A 3,081-nucleotide genomic window follows, 5' to 3' on the forward strand; every position below is an offset into this window, starting at 1 on the left:
GCCTTCTATGAGTCGAGGATATGCTTCCCATCCAATTTTCTTATAAATTGGCAAACAGGGTCTTTTAACGTCAGATCCCCGAGACGAAATTGTATATATATATTTACTTATCTAAACAGATATGCGTTACTACAGTAGGATCTTTATAAGGCTGATTCCACCGTCCATATTGATATTCCTCATGTTGAAATTGCCACCATAGTTTAAGAAGTTCATTTTGCACGTACCCACTAGAATGCGTATCAAGAACCTCTAGAAAATTATCCAAAGGCTCTTTACTCAGACCATTCTTAATGAATAAAATTTTATCTTCTCTATTCATTGATGTCATTCCAACATTTTTGCATTTCCCTTTACAAGTCCACCTTGCACATTTATGACATCCACCTATACGTTTAGCTCTTCGCTTCTTGGCATATGTGCTTTTACCAAATCCTGGCATATGTCTTATTATTATTTCACTTGCTTCCCCAACCAATCGGACTTTTGCTTCAATTATCAACCGGATATCATTCGGTATGCCATATGACATCATCAACCTTAGTCGCTCACATCTAGCTTTATAAATTTTTTTCAACGCATTATCAGGTAAACAAGCAAAATATTTACGAAGATTCACAATACAAGCATTCATATTATTATTATTATTATTATTATTATTATTATTATTATTATTATTATATATTTCAATTATTTTGGGAAAACTGAAAAAACCGACTTAGATAGTCACGGAGTACCGTTATCCGCCACTTAACCGGGAAATGAACTAGAATCTGCAAAAACAAAATGAAAATATCAAACAACTATTGTGGATCATATAAAGGCATAAAATCATCATTAAGAATTTCATTTTCTATAAAAGGCTTAAGTCTTTGCCCATTAACTTTAAACACGTCATTATTTTTAGGATTTTCAATATCAACAGCACCATGAGGATAAACAAATTTAACTATAAATGGTCCTGACCATCTCGATCTTAGTTTTCCTGGAAATAAATGCAAACGAGAATTATAAAGTAAAACTTTTTGTCCAATTTCAAATGACTTTCTCATAATATTTTTATCATGAAAGGCTTTAGTTTTATCTTTATAAATCTTTGAATTTTCATATGCATCATTTCTTAATTCTTCTAGTTCATTTAATTGCAATTTTCTTAATTTAGATGCATCATCTAAATTAATATTAAATGCTTTAATTGCCCAATAAGCTTTATGTTCAAGTTCAACCGGTAAATGACAATGCTTACCAAAAACTAACCTATATGGTGACATCCCTAATGATGTCTTAAATGCAGTTCTATATGCCCATAATGCATCAGTTAATCTTAAAGACCAATCTTTTCGATTTGGATTAACTGTTTTTTCTAAAATTTGTTTTATTTCTCTATTTGCAAGTTCAACTTGACCATTACTTTGAGGATGATATGGGGTAGAAACTTTATGTGTAATGCCATATTTTCTTAACAAAGAAGAAAATGATTTATTTATAAAATGACTTCCCCCATCACTAATTATTGCTCTAGGTATTCCAAATCGACTAAAAATATTTTCTTTTAAAAATTTTATAACAACTTTATGATCATTAGTTCTACATGCAATTGCTTCAATCCATTTTGAAACATAATCAACAGCGACTAAAATGTACGTATATCCAAAAGATAATGGAAATGGACCCATAAAATCTATCCCCCAACTATCGAATATTTCAATAATTATGATTGGATTTAAAGGCATCATGTTTCGTTTTGAAATTGATCCCATCTTCTGACAGTTTTCACAAGATTTGCAAAATAAATGCGTATCTTTGAATAAAGAGGGCCAATAAAATCCACATTGTAAGATTTTTGCAGCTGTTTTATTGGATGAAAAATGACCTCCACATGCTTCAGAATGACAAAATTTAATAACATTACTTACTTCATTGTCGGGTATGCATCGTCGAAAAATTTGGTCAGGACAATACTTAAACAAGTAAGGATCATCCCAATAAAATTTTTTAACTTCTATCAAGAATTTATTCTTATCCTGTGAATTCCAATGAGAAGGCATTTTATTTGTCACAATAAAATTTACAATGTTAGCAAACCAGGGCATAATAGTAGCATAAAACAACTGATCATCTGGAAAATTTTCATTTATTGGTATTTCATTATGAGATGATTCAGTCATTATTCTAGATAAATGATCGGCTACGACATTTTCTTTTCCTTTTTTATCTTTAATTATAATATCAAATTCTTGTAACAATAAAATCCACCGTATTAATCTTGGCTTAGCATCTTGTTTATTTGATAAATATTTTACGGCAGAATGATCAGTGTACACAATAGTAGTAGAACCAATTAAATAAGATCGAAACTTATCTAATGCAAATACTACTGAAAGTAATTCTTTTTCAGTAGTTGAATAATTTATTTGGGCACTATTTAAGGTTCTACTAGCATAATAGATTGCATACGGTTTTCCTTCTTTTCTCTGTCCTAACACAGCTCCTATAGCATAATCACTTGCATCACACATTAATTCAAATGGTAAAGACCAATCTGGAGGTTGTAAAATAGGTGATGTAATTAAAAGATTAATTATTTTTTTAAAAGCATTTTCACATTTCTGAGTCCATTCAAATTGTGTATCTTTTGTTAAAAGATTCGAAATTGGTTTAGATATTATGCTGAAATTTTTTATAAACCTTCTATAAAAACCTGCATGACCCAAGAATGATCGAACTTCTTTGACCGTTTTTGGTGATGTTAAATTAGCAATAACATCAACTTTGGCTTTATCAACTTCAATTCCTTTTTCAGATATCACATGACCTAACACAATCCCAGATTTAACCATATAATGACATTTTTCCCAATTTAAAACAAGATTTTTTTCTTCACATCGTTTTAATACTTCTTCTAGGTTTTTAAGACAATTTTCAAACGAGTTCCCAAAAACAGTTATATCATCCATAAAAATTTCTACAAATTCTTCAATCATATCACTGAAAATACTTAACATGCATCTTTGAAAAGTAGCCGGAGCATTACATAAACCAAATGGCATTCTTTTAAATGCAAAAGTTCCGAAAGGACAA

This window comes from Primulina huaijiensis, chromosome 12 (genome assembly GCF_012295235.1).
Source record: "Primulina huaijiensis isolate GDHJ02 chromosome 12, ASM1229523v2, whole genome shotgun sequence".
In the NCBI taxonomy this organism is placed as follows: Eukaryota; Viridiplantae; Streptophyta; class Magnoliopsida; order Lamiales; family Gesneriaceae; genus Primulina; species Primulina huaijiensis.